Below are 14,554 nucleotides of genomic sequence, written 5' to 3'. Positions count from 1 at the left end.
CTTACCCATGTAACTGTCTAAATGTTTTTTAAAAGACAAAATTGGACCTGCCTCTATTACTACCTCTGGCAGCTTGTTCTAGATACTCACCACCCTCCGTGTAACACAAAAGAAAATGCCCCTCTGGGACATTTTATATCTCTCCCCTCTCACCTTAAACCTATGCCTTCTAGTTTTAGACTCCCCAATCTATGGGAAAAGATATTGACTACCTAACTATGCCCCTCATTATTTTCTAGACGACCACCCTTTAGCCTTCTACGCTTCAGAGGAAAACGTCCCAGAACAAATAGCCTCTCCTTATAACTCAAAGCATCAAGTCCAGGTAGCATCCTAGAAAATCTCTTCTGCACTCTTTCTAGTTTAATAATATCCTTTCTATAATAGGGTGACCAGAGCTGTACATAGTATTCCAAGTTTAGCCTTACCAATGTCTTATACAACTTCAACAAGATGTCCAAACTCCTGTATTCAGTGTTCTGACTAATGGAACCAAGCACACTGAATGCCTTCTTCACCACTCTGTCCACCTGTGACTCCACTTTCAAGGAGCTATGAACATGTACCCCTCAATCTCTTTGTTCTGTAACTCTCCCCAGCATCCTATCAAACTATTAAAATGCATCATCTCACATTTATCTAAGTTAAACTCCATTTGCCATTCATCAGCCCATTGGCTCAATTGATTGAGATCCCGTGCAATCCAAGATAACCTACTTCACTGTCCACTATGTCACCAATCTTGGTGTCGTCTGCAAACTTACTAACCATGCCTTCTATATTCTCATCCGAATCATTAATGTAAGTAACAAATTACAGTGGACCCAGCACTGATCCCTGAGGCACACTGCTGGTCACAGGCCTCCTGTTTGAAAAACAACCCTCTATAACCACCCTCTGGATTCTGTCATCAAGCCAGTTTTGTATCCATTTGGCTATGTTATTCTGGATCCCGTGAGATTTAACCTTATGCAACAACCTACCATGCAATACCTTGCTAAAGTCCTTGTGGACAACATCAACTGCACTGCCCTCATCTACCTTCTTGGCTACCTCTTCAAAAAACTCAATCAAATTTGTGAGACATGATTTTCCACTCAAAGAGCCATGCTGACTGTCCCTTATCAGTCCTTGTGTCTCTAAATGCCTGTAGATGCTGTCTTTCAAAATACCTTCCAATAATTTACCCACGACAGACGTGAGGCTCACTAGCCTGTAATTTCCAGGCTTTTGCCTGCAGCTCTTTTTAAACAAAGGCACAATATTTGCCACCCTCCAAACTTCAGGCATCTCACCTGTGACTATCGATGATTCAAATATCTCTGATAGGGGACCCACAATTTCCTCCCTAGCCTCTCACAACGTCCTGGGATACACGTCATCAGGTCCTGGGAATTTATCTACCTTGATGTGCTTAATTACATCCAGCACCTCTTTCTCTGTAATATGTACACTCCTCAAGACATCACTATTTATTTCCCCAAGTTCCCTAACATCCATGCTTTTCTGAATGGTAAATACTGATGAGAAGTGTTCATTTAGGATCTCATCCATCTCTTATGGATTCACACATACTTGACCTTGTTGATCCTCAAGAGGTGCTACTCTCTCCCCTGTTACTCTTTGCCTTTGATGTATTTGTAGAACATTTTTGGATTCTCTTTTGCCTTTCCTGTCAAACAATCTCATGTCCCCTTTTTACCCTCCTGATTTCTCTCTCAACTGTACTCCAACACCCTCTATACTGTGCAAGGGATTCACTTGATCCCGGCTGCCTATACATGTGATGTGCCTGCTTCTTCTTCTTGACCAGGACCTCAATATCCTGAGTCATCCAGGGTTCCCTACTTCTACCAGCCTGATGCTGGAGTGAATAATCAAAGAGGAAATAGCTAATTGTTTTGGAAAGCTGACTATAATCAAACCTAGTCAATATGGTTTCAGGATAAATAAATTATGTTTGACAAATTTGCACAAATTCTTTGAGGATGTAACAGAGAATAGATTGAGGAGAACCTGTAGATATAGGCATTTGACAAGTTGCCACATAATTGGAGATAGTGTGTCAGCATGGATCAAAAACTGGTTGTAAAGTAGAAAACAAGAGTTGAAATAAATGGGTCCTTTTCAGAGTAAAAAGGTATAACTAGTGGACTGCCACAGGGATCAATTCTTGGCCTGCCATTGTTCACTATTTGCACTAATAACCTGGAGAAAGGTACAGAATGTAAGCTTTCCAAATTTACTTCTGATACAAAGATAGGTAAAATGGCAGATAATTATGAGGACATTGTGGTTCTGCAGTGGGATTATATTTAGATTGGGTGATTGGATGAAAACTTGGTAAATGGAGTTTAATGTAGGGAGGGGTGAGATTCTGCACTTTGGGAGGAATCAAAAGGCAAATTATTATCTAAATGGAGAGAGAAGGTGAGTGAAGCATAAATCACAAAAAGCTAGCAAGCAGGTCCACCAAATAGTTACCAAAAATGCTGGAAAATCTCAGCAGGCCTGACAGCATCTGTGGGGAAAAAAGAAAGCCCACATTTCAAGTGTAGATGGACCCTCATCAGAGCTGAGAGCTAAGAGAATCAGCAGAGATTTATGTTATGAGGGTGGAGAGGCTGTTGAATGGGAGCTGAGCTCAATCAAGCTGAGCTCTGACAAAGGGTCGTCTAGATTTGAAACATTGATTCTATTCCCTCCCCACAGATGAGCATAGATCATGGAACCCTATAGTGCAGAAAGGGGCCCTTCGGCCCATCGAGTCTGCACCGAACACAATCCCACCCAGGCCCTACCCCCATATCCCTACATATTATACCCACTAATCCCTCTAACCTACGCATCCCTAGATACTAAGGGGCAATTTCTTAGTGTGGCCAATCAACCTAACCCGCACATCTTTGGACTGTGGGAGGAAACCAGAGGAATCCCACGCAGACATGAGGAGAATGTGCAAACTCCACACAGACAGTGACACGAGTCGGGAATCGAACCCAGGACCCTGGAGCTGTGAAGCAGCAGTGCTAACCACTACTACTGTGTCGCCCCAGATGCTGTCAGCCCTGCTGATATTTTCTAGCATTTTCTATGTTTGTTTCAGATTCTGCAATATTTTGCTTTTACCAACATGCAGTTAAGACAGCAAATGGCATTTTGACCTTTATTGCAAAATGATTGGAGTTTAACATTGGGACGCCTTGTTGCAATTGCGCATGATGCTGGTGAAGCCTCGCCTGGAATACTGTATAGTTTTGATCCCTTACCTTGAAACGATATAGTAGCATTGGGAGCAGTCCAAGGGTGATTTGCCAGGCTAATTCCTAGGAAAAGACTGTTATGATATCAGGAGAGACTATATAGTCTGGGTCTGTATTCCTTGTAGTTCAGGAGAGAGAGTGGTGACTTTATTCAAACATATAAGTTCCTGAGGGGGCTTGACATTGTGGATGTTGAGATATTTTCACTAGCGAGTCTTGAACAAGGACCATAGCTACAAGATAAAGGGCTAGTCATTTATAACTGGGATGAGTAGAAATTCCTTTTTGCAAGATGGTAGCGAATCTCTGGAATTCTCTGTCCGAACAGGTAGTGAAGGCAAAATCATCAGAAGTATTTAAAGTGCACGTGGATAAATATTTGACAGATCAAGGGGTAGAGAGCTATGGGGTAATGGCACAGAAAAGGAGCTGAGGCCAGCATAGAAGATCATATTGAATGAAGAGGCAGGCTTGACGGTCCTGGTGGCCTTCTCCTTCTATTTCTTGTTATCTTGTGAAGATACATTTGCCCATCTGTCTGTGCGTCACTTTTGTTCAGACTCTGTGAAGTAACAGATGTAATACCCCATTTGCATCTCACATATTTGGTGAATGGGAGAGATTGGAATTTGCAAAAATCTATTTATTCTGAGGCTGGGAGCTCTGAAGTGATTTGTGTGTTTTCACAGCACTGGATGGTAGTATTACCAATCATACGAACATAGAAATCAGAAACATAATTAAAAATATAAAGGCAAAATCATCCGGAGGGTGGCAGCTTGGGTGCTGGGAGGAAGGGGGCATGCACAGATTGATCAGGGAGCCACTTGGTCCCTTGAGCCTGTTCTGCCTTTCGATTTGATCATGACTGATCTGATTGAATATCAACTCCCCATTTTGCCATCCTCAGTAACTCCTTTGACCTCTTTGTAGTCAAAAATGTACTTACCAACCAAAGCAAACAAAAAGTATGTTGTAATTTAATTAACACAGATGAATGACAACGTTGGCATGCTGTCCCACAACTACTTCTAGCTTTATATATCCCCAGTATTCATTACATCCCCGATTACCCCGAGTGCACCTCCACCCCCCACCTCAACCCCCAGCACCAAATCCACCAACCTTCAGGTTGATGTCACCTTTAAGTTTTTAACTGTTATTTATGTGAATAACAACAGTGATCCCACCATGGATCCCTTTGGAACACCAATTCCAGTTTTCTGTTCATTCTGCTCCATGTTTCCTGATTCCATGGACTTGCATTTGAGTCTATTACGTGGTATCTTATCATACAAAGGTCTATTTAAAATCCATTTACATTTCATCTACTGCATTACCCTCACGTGCCTTTTCTGTTATTTCTTCAAAGAATTAAATAGTTTGGTCAAGTTGACCAAAACTAATGAGCCTAGCCCAAGGGATGTGACTGCCTCCTGAAACAAAGCATACAAGTAGCTTTCCCTGTCCCTAATAGATTGCAGTGTCTGTGAAGCTCAGATTCCAGCTGATCAGGTCTGATCTGAGACAAAGTTCTTGAAACTGCAGATACTTGTTGCAGATGTGGTTGCTGTGAGTCACAAATTATTTATATATAAAAAATTCCAGTAAATCATAGATAATCAGTTATGAGGATTCAGAATGTAGAATTTGAGGTATCTCAGCCTTTGCAATTGTCCAACAGATTTGAAGTTCTTGCCTCTTTTATGGACAAGAACGAATGATGCAGGAAGGATGACCAAACTGTCATGGCACCATCGGCACCGCCCCAATTAAGTGAAAGTAGTGTGAATGAGTATTCTAGTAGTACTGGACTGTATAGTTAAGGGGATAGATACTGTTCTTTGCAGTCAAGAGAGTGATTCCTAAACACTTGTGTTGCCTGCCTGGTACTTGTGTGAAAGACATCTCAGGATTGCAGAGGAACTTAGTGGGAGAGATGAGATCCAGTATTCAGAGAAACATAGAAAATAGGTGCAGGAGTAGGCTATTTGGCCCTTCAAGCCTGCACCCCAATTCAATATGATCATGGCTGATCATGCAGTTTGAGTATTCCACTCTTGCTTTCTCTCTATTCCCCTTGATCCCTTTAACTGTAAGGGCCTCATCTTCTTGAACATATCTAACAAACTGGCTCCAACACTTCCTTTGGTAGAGAATGTCATAGGTTCACAGCTCTGAGTGAAAAGGTTCTTCCTCATCTCAGAACTGAATACTGAATGGCTTACCCCTTATTTTTGGACTATGAACCCTCATTCTGGACATCCCCAACATCTGGAACATTCTAGCCTAACCAGTCCCATAAGGATTTTATATGTTTCTATGACATCCCCTCTTATTCTTATAAATTTCATGAATACAAGCACAGCTGATCCAGTCTCTCTTCATAGGTCAGTCCTGCCATTCTGAGAATCAGTCTGGTGAACCTGCTCTGGACTCCCTCAATAGCAAGGGTGTCCTCACTCGGACTGGGAGATCAAAACTGCACACAATATTCAAGATGCCATCAAGGGTCTATTACTGCAGCAAAACATTCCTAGTCCTGTATCAAATTCTCTTGCTATGAAGGCCAGCATGCCATTAGCTTTCCTCACCGCCTGTTGTACCTGCATGCCAAGCTTCAATGAGTGTTCCAACATTACATCCAGGTCATGTTGCACTTCCCCTTTTCCTAAACTGCCACCATTCAGTTAATTTCCTGTTTTTGCCATGAAAGTAGATAATTTCAAATTTATCCACATTATATTGTATTCGTCAGGTATTTGCCCACTCAGTCAGCTTTTCCAAATCACACTATCTCTTAGCACTCTTCTCACGACACACACTAACACACACTGCCACTCACCTTAGTGTTGTCTGCAAATTTGGAGATACCGCATTCAACTCTTTTTTGCACATCATTACTGCACATTGTGAACAGCTGGAGTTCCAAATCTGAATCCTGCATTACGCCACTAGTTATTGCCTGCCACTCTGAAAAAGACCTGTTTATTCCCACCCTCTGTTTCTATCTGTCACATGGGCACCAACAGTTGATGTTTTCTATATGGACTTTAGCAAAGCCTTTTGACAAGTTCCTACATAGGAGACTGATTGAGAACGTTGAGGCACATATAATTCCGGAAATTTGATAAAATGGATCTGAAAATGGGTTAGTAATAGGTTGATGGGAGAAGGCTGTTTTGATTAACAGGAAGCCGGTATCCTGTAGCGTACCACAAGGTTTAGTGCTGGGACCATTATCATTTATGCACATAGCAAATAATATAGAGGATTATGTGGGGGAATTAAAAGCAGGCTTGCAAAAGACGACAACATTGGTGCAGTGGTTAATAGAGAAGAAGAAAAAAGTCATAGATTACAGGAAGACAGAGTTGAGTTTATGAGATAGGCAGAATAGTGGCAAAATGACAAATAAACCCATTGATTCCTTGCCTCTGAGGTCAGTTTAGAAAGCTTTAAGGAAACGGTAGTGAGGAAAGAAGTTGGGGCTGTTGTTGTTTCAAGAATGATCTTGAAAAGTGAGCAGTTCTGTCAGAGGAGAGCAGGGGCAGGTAGTGCTTGATGTGTGGGGCATCTGCTAGGCCAATGAACGGCTGAACCAGTTGTGACAGATATATTCAAGTCTGAGTTCTTTGCACTTGAGGAGTTGTAAAGGAGGGAAGATGCAGTGTTTCACTGAGAAAGATATCAGAGGTTGAGGGGATGATTGAACAGATGGCTGGTCGAAGAAATGTTGTGACAAATGTGATACAGTTAGAAGTTTGAAAGGGAATTGTAACTTATTTGGGTAGGGACCTTTCCAGGTTGGACATTAAAGTAAGAGGAATGGGAGTGGTGGGAGATGTAAGGAAGCAACAAGGAGGTCCCATTGCCTATAATTAAGACACTGTTAAGGTTAAGGTTATACTTGGGAGTTTTCTGCAATTCACCAGTTTTCCTGTTGTGGGGATACATTTGAATCAGCCTCAAAGACAAATCCTAAAATTTAACATGAAAATTTTACAAACGGAACTTGCATTCATTTTCTTCTCTTCATACTTCTTCCTGATATTTGTTTCAGCGTGCTGAATATCAGTAGTGTAGAGTTTGGCCTCCCACGAAGACTAGTGGACAGTGACTGTAATTTAGCAGAAATAACTGGACACAGGTCAGCATGTCAGTTGCACAGAATGCGGTTTCTTTCAGTACAATATTGTTGCACTTGAATCTAGCAATAGTTAATCTGGACTTTTTGCCATCATATCCAGATATTAATTCTAACTTTTTCCATTCTTGCCAAAATGACTCACTGGATGTTAGAAATGCCCTGTTAATAGAAAAGAGGAAAATTCTGAAGGCATCTTGTCGAGGACTCTGATCTCTATTATTTATTTCTCGAAGAGCAGAACTGAATGGGGCACTTCCAGCTGTATGAAAAGTACCAATTAGACCTGTTTACACTCCAGCTTTAAAATTCCAAAGGGTTTGATGTGCAGTCACTTCATCCCTACTGGGGAGAGAGGACCCACCTGTTGATACACCAGTGAGTTGACATTTAAATTCAGGTGTGGATTCTGTTATTATTACTGATGTTAACTTTCCAGGACAGCACATGGAGGGCCCATGCTTTCTGTATGAAATAAATTATTCCTTTTATGGTTTGACCTGCTTATTCCAATCACAATTGAATCACTAAGCGTCAACTCAATTTTTCTGGTAACCATGCAGTATATTGGAAATTTGACATAAATTGGAAAATGTGTGTCAGGACTCTGTGGAAGTCCCGACATGCATGTACTGAAATTGTCCAAGAAGGTGAACCTTCCCATAGGCTGATTTGTGTGGCCTGGGGATCTTTTATGAATATCCAATTTGAGCTCACTGTCATTGTTTTGTGCCAAATTTTCTTTTATTTTTTTCATGAGGTGTAGGCGTTGCTTGGTGGCCAGCATTTATCCATGAGTGCATTTAAGAGTCAACCACATTGCTGTGGATCTGGAGTCACATGTTGGCCAGACCAGGTAAGAGTGCAGAATTCCTTCCCTAATGGACATTAGTGAACCAGATGGGTTTTTAACAATAATCAACAATGGTTTCATGGTCATCATTAAACCTTTAATTCCAGATTGTTTTCGAATTCAAATTTCACCATCTGCCATGGTGTATTTGAAACTTGATCCCCAGAGCATTATCCTGAGTCATTGGAATATTACTCCAGTGACAATGCCACTATGTTATTTTGGAACTGACCTGGATAATTACCCTTGAAATGTTACAGAATTTAATACCTAGACTAACTCACAGATTAGACAGCATGATTGACCTGAGCACTGCAGTTGCCCCAACTCAACAATCTGTCTGACCTGACTATCTCTCCCCCTCTTCCCCCTGCCCCAATCACTCATCTACTTGACTGACCTTGCAATTAAATCTCAATCTCCTGACTACCACTCAACCACATAACCTGACCACTGACTACCTGCAGCCAATATACAGTGACTAACACTCACCCATCCCCCCTCCTTCTGACTACACACACCCCCACCCAACAAGCTACTGACTATCTTGTCAGATGCTTAGTATATCTCCTGACTCAAGTACACCCAGAGTGCCTCCCCACTCTCCCCCCCCCCAACCACCTGTTGACTGAACTTGCCCTCTAGTATATCCCTTAGCCACCAGACTAAACGTTAAATTCATAGAATCCCTACAGTACAGAAAGAGGGGATTCAGACCATCGAGTCTGCGCTGAACACAATCCCACAAACGCCCGACCTCTATATCTTTATCCACTAATTCCTCTAACCTACACATCTCAGAACACTAAGGACAATTTTTAGCATGGCCAATCAACCTAACCTGCACATCTTTGGACTGTGGGAGGAAACCAGAGCAGCCAGAGGAAACCCACACAGACACAAGGAGAATGTGCAAACTCCACACAGATGGTGACCCAAGCCGGGAATCAAACCCAGGTGTCTGGAGCTGTGAAGCAGCAGTGCTAACCACTGTGACACCATGTCATGCCTTGACTAGCTGATGACCCAGCTAGACTGCCTGACAACTGGCTACACCACAGCTACCCCAATAATCGACTAGCCCTCACCCTGCTCACTCTCTGACCATCTGACACTCCCTGACTAACTGTCTACCTGCTCGACCACCTAACTGTGGGACTCTACCTGAGTACAACTTGAACGCCCCTTTCCCAGCCCCCAACTCCGTGTACCTTTGTCTTATGTAGCAACCTTTTGTAAGGCGCCTTATCGAATGCCTTCTGGAAATCTAAATACACCACATCCACTGGTTCTCCTCTGTCAACCACACTCGTTATATCTTCATTAAATTCCAGTAAATTCGTCAAACATGACTTTCCCTTTCAAGCTGAATCCATGCTGCATCTGCTTAATTGAACCATTCTTTTCCAGGTGTCCTGCTATTTCTTCATTAATGATAGATTTCAGCATTTTTCCAACTATGGATGTTAAGCTAACCAGCCTGTAGTTACCTGCCTTTTGTTTACCTCCTTTTTTAAACAGTGGCGTTACATTAGCTGTTTTCCAATCAGCTGGCACCTCCCCAGAGTCCAGTGAATTTTGATAAATTACAACTAATGCATTTGCTATTACTTCTGATGTTTCCTTTAGTACCCTGGGATGCATTCCACCTGGACCTTGTCTACCTTTAGTCCCATTAGCCTACCCAGCACTACCTCTTTAGTGATAGTAATCATTTTAAGATCCTCACCCCCTACAGTCCCGTGACAGCCAATGATTGGTATGCTATTTGTGTCTTCCACTGTGGACCAACACAACAAACTTGTTTAAGGTCTCGGCCATTTCCTTATTTCCCATTATTAAATCCCCTTTCTCATCTTCTAAGGGACCAACATTTATTTTAGCCACTCTTCCGTTTTATACTTGTAAAAACTTTTACTATCAGTTTTTATATTGCGTGCTGGTTTACGTTCATAATCTATCTTTCCTTTCTTTATTGCTTTCTTAGTAGCTCTTTGTTGTTTTTTAAAGCTTTCTCAATCTTCTAGTTCCCCATTAATTTTGGCCACTCTGTATGCATTAGTTTTTAATTTGATATTCCCCTTTATTTCCTTAGTTATCCATGGCTGGTTATCCCTTTTCTTACATTTCTTCTTTTTCACTGGAATATATTTTTGCTGAATACTGAGAAAAATCTCCTTTAAAAATCCTCCACTGTTCCTCAACTGTCCCACCAATTAGTCTGTGTTCCCAGTCTACATTAGCCAACTCTGCCCTCATCCTATTGTACTCCCCCTTGTTCAAGCAGAGGACACTGGTTTGGGACCCTACTTTCTCACTCTCCATCTGTATTAGAAATTCAACCATGTTGTGATTACTCATTCCAAGAGGATCCCTCACAAGGAGATCATTAATTTTACCTGTCTCATTACACAGGACCAGATCCAAGATAGCTAGCTCCCTCGACTGGAGCAAGCAGAGAGGAGCAATTTGTGGCGGGAGTGTGAAGGGTAAATGATTCACTTTTTTTCTTAGTTTTTCATGGGGTTTCTCTTTTTTTTCCCCAAGTATTTTAATGGTAAAGGGGAAGTAGGCTGAGGGGTGACCTGGGAAGGGTTTGTTAGCGTGCGAGATTTAAAAAGCAGGCCGCAAAATACGGGGGGCAGCATCATTAGCGGGCAGCCGAGTGTGCAGGTAGCAGAGTGAGAGCTGAAAGGCTTTGGCTCAATGGACTTAGGCGAAAACGGTAAGGCAGAATAGGTTTAGTTCTTGGTTTGTAAAAACTTAAGAACATAAGAACATAAGAAATAGGAGCAGGAGTAGGCCATCTGGCCCTTCGAGCCTGCCCCGCCATTCAATAAGATCATGGCTGATCTGTCGTGGCTCAGTTCCACTTTCCCGCCCTCTCCCCATAACCCTTAATCCCCTCTCTTATCAAAAACCCATCAACCCGCTTCTTAAAAATATTTAGCGAGGCAGCCTCCACCACTTCAACGGGCAGAGAATTCCAGAGATTCACCACCCTTTGAGTGAAGAAGTTCCTCCTCAACTCCGTTCTGAACCGCCCCCCCTTTATCTTGAGGCTGTGCCCCCTAGTCCTACTGTCTTTTTTGAGCGGGAAGAGTCTTTCCACCTCTATCCTATCCATCCCATTCATCATCTTATACGTCTCAATGAGATCTCCCCTCATTCTTCTAAACTCTAACGAGTACAAGCCTAGTTTATTCAGCCTCTCCTCATAGCTCAACCCCCTCAACTCCGGTATCAGCCTAGTAAACCTCCTCTGCACTCCCTCCAGGGCCAAAATATCCTTGCGCAGGTGCGGCGCCCAAAACTGCACACAGTACTCCAGCTGCGGCCTCACCAATGCCCTATACAGCTGCAGCAAGACCTCCCTACTTTTATATTCAATCCCCCTCGCTATGAAGGCCAGCATCCCATTCGCCTTCCTGACCACCTGCTGCACTTGCAGGCTGGGTTTTTGCGACTCATGCACAAGGACCCCGAGGTCCCTCTGCACCGTCGCCTGCTGCAGTTTTTCGCCACGTAAGTAATAGTCCTTCCTACCATTCTTCCTACCAAAGTGGACCACCTCACACTTGCCAACATTAAATTCCATTTGCCATTTCCTGGCCCATTCGCCCAGCCTATCTAGATCCTTCTGCAGACTCTCCACACCCTCCGCACAATTTGCCTTTCCCCCAATCTTGGTGTCATCAGCAAATTTCGACACCCTACACTCGGTTCCCTCCTCCAGATCATCTATATAAATGGTAAATAGCTGAGGCCCCAGCACCGACCCCTGGGGCACCCCACTAGTCACCAACCGCCAATCCGAATAGCACCCATTGACCCCCACTCTCTGCCTCCTATTTGACAACCAATCCTCTATCCACGCTAACACCCTACCCCCAACTCCATGTCCTAAGTTAAAAACTAAGTAAATAAAATAGGGACATGTGATGTGTTGTTCCTGCATGAAGTGGCAGCTGGTGGACCCCCAGTGTGATTCCCAGTGAGCATGTCTGCACTAAGTGTTGGTTGCTTGAGGATCTCCGGCTCAGGGTTGATGAGCTGGATTCTGAGCTTCGGACATTGCGACACATCAGGGAGGGGGAGAGTTACCTGGACGCTGTGTCTCAGTCACACCTCTTAGACTAGCTAACTTGAATTCAGCCAGTGGTCAGGGACAAGAGGGTGTGACTAGGAGTGAGGCAGGTAGACGGATCCACGAGGTAGAGTTCCAGGAGCCCCAGCCTCTGAACCTGTCCAACAGGTTTGAGATTCTTGCTCCCTGTGTGGACAGGAACGGGAACTGCAGGGAGGATGAGCAAACTGACCACAGCACTGTTCTACAGGAAGCTGTTCAAGTGGGAGGAGAAAAAAGAAATGTATTGTAATTGGGGATAGTATAGTTCGGGGCATTGACACTGTTCTCTGTGACCAGGATCAAGAATCCCGAAGGCTGTGTTACCTCTCTGGCACCCGGGTTCAGGATATCTCATCTGGGCTGCAGAGGAACTTGGAGTTCAATTGTTGTGGTCCATGTAGGTACCAATGACATAGATAGAACAGGAACAGAGGTTCTGCTGAGGGAATATGAAAAACTAGGAGCTAAATTAAAATGCAGAACTAAAAAGGTATTAATCTCTGGATTACTACCTGAGCCACGAGCAAATTGGCACAGGATCAGTAAGATTAAAGAGGTAAATGCATGGCTCAAAGATTGGTGTGGGAGGAATGGGTTTGAATTCATGGGACATTGGCACCAATATTGGGGAAGATGGGATCTGTTCCAATGGGATGGTCTTCGTCTGAATCGTGCTGGGACTAGAGTTCTGGTGAATCATATAACTAGGGCTTTAAACTAAATAGTGGTGGTGGGGGGGGCGGGGGGGTGGTGGGTTCAGTGATATGGGGAATTACAAAATCAAAGGTGAAGGAGAGGGTAGGAGTTCAGGTTAACAATGAGGACTTTCAACTAGATAAAGGAGTCGAGGGTTCAGGAGAGGTTAGTAAAGTTTCCAGACCACGTAATACAACAGAGAATATAGAAGGTGGCAGGAATCTAACCTCCAGACAGAGTAAAAAAGGTGACAAGCATGAGAAGGGAGGTGGTCACCGCAGTGCAGGGAGATGGTTTGGGGAAGAATAATAAGTCTGTGACAGGAAGGGACAGTGCATGCAAACAAAGGTCCACGTAAGAAAGACTAACATAAAGACACTTTACCTGAATGCACGTAGCATTCAAAACAAAGTGAATGAGTTGACGGCACAAATCAGTACAAATGGGTATGATCTAGTGGCCATTACAGAAACGTGGTTGCAGGGTGACCGGGCCTGGGAACTGAATATGCAGGGGTATCAGACAATTTGGAAGGATAGATAGGAAGGAAAAGGAGGTGGGGTAGCTCTGTTAATTAAGGGTAACATCAGGGCCATACTGAGAGATGATATAGGCTCTAAGGAACAAAATGTGAAATCAATGTTGTTGGAGATAAGGAATAGTAAAGGGAAAAAGTCACTGGTGGGTGTAATCTATAGGGTCCCAAATAATAAACTTTGAGGTGGGACGGGCTATAAACAAATAAATTACAGATGCATGTAAAAATGCAACAGCAATAATCATGGGGGATTTTAACCACCATATTGATTGGTCAACTCAAGTCGGACATGGTGGACTTGAGGAAGAGTTCTTAGAATGCTATTGAGATAGTTTCCTCGAACAGTATGTTAATGTTTTGAATCAGACTGCGTTTACTGCTGTTGTGCTCTGCCAATGATGCCTTTGATTTTCCAGACCCATGTGAAAAAATGCACATGTGCAGATAAATGTCGGTAGCCATCTTGTACATTTTGCATTGACAAGAAATACAATGTATTCATGAATTCTATAAGGGAAAAAGAAGAGATTTATTTATTCAGAGATTAGTGATAATTATGAGCTTGCTCACTCAGGAAGTGATTGTAGGAATTGATCTTTTTGACTGCATGCAATAAAGGGGAATAGAAGGATAGGCTGAATGTGGTGGGTGAAATGGGTGGAGTTCGGATGGATTACAGAAAACCAGTAGCTGCTTGCTGAATGCCCTTTTTGTATTATATGTTCTATGTAACTCAATGTAAAATCTTTTACAGGACATTAGAAGAGGATTTGTAGAATGAAAGGTGAAACCAAATATCACATCAAGAACATCAAAGTTACTCGATCCATAAGAAACTGAATATCAGCAGCTTTTGACTGTCGAACAAGAAATGTTGATCTATTCTGTCTAAGGGAAAAGACTCCAGAGGTCTATTTGACTGGAAAAG

This window comes from Carcharhinus amblyrhynchos, chromosome 9 (genome assembly GCF_965287045.1).
Source record: "Carcharhinus amblyrhynchos chromosome 9, sCarAmb.v2.hapA, whole genome shotgun sequence".
Taxonomy (NCBI): Eukaryota; Metazoa; Chordata; class Chondrichthyes; order Carcharhiniformes; family Carcharhinidae; genus Carcharhinus; species Carcharhinus amblyrhynchos.
Note: the sequence above shows the minus strand (reverse complement) of the source record.